Source organism: Cariama cristata, unplaced genomic scaffold (genome assembly GCF_000690535.1).
Source record: "Cariama cristata isolate BGI_N322 unplaced genomic scaffold, ASM69053v1 scaffold24685, whole genome shotgun sequence".
NCBI lineage: Eukaryota > Metazoa > Chordata > Aves > Cariamiformes > Cariamidae > Cariama > Cariama cristata.
In genome coordinates, this window is record NW_009616143.1 from 1 (window position 1) to 240 (window position 240).

Here is a 240-nt window from a genome sequence, read left to right on the forward strand (position 1 = left end):
GCATTGGAGGTGAAAGGCGGCTCTGTGCGAGAGCTCAGTGACAGACCATGCTGCTCCCTGCACCCCATCGCACAGGAGAGGGCAAGCCTCCCGCCTCTCCCTTTCCCACACGGAGGAGAGAGAAGAAAGGAGAACGAGTGGGAACGATGAAAGCGCACGGAAAAATCCCCTGCCAGTGGAGAGCTATCCGGCCCAGCACCCTGGGACTGGCGGGGGGGGCCCGCGCCCGCGGAGGCCCCA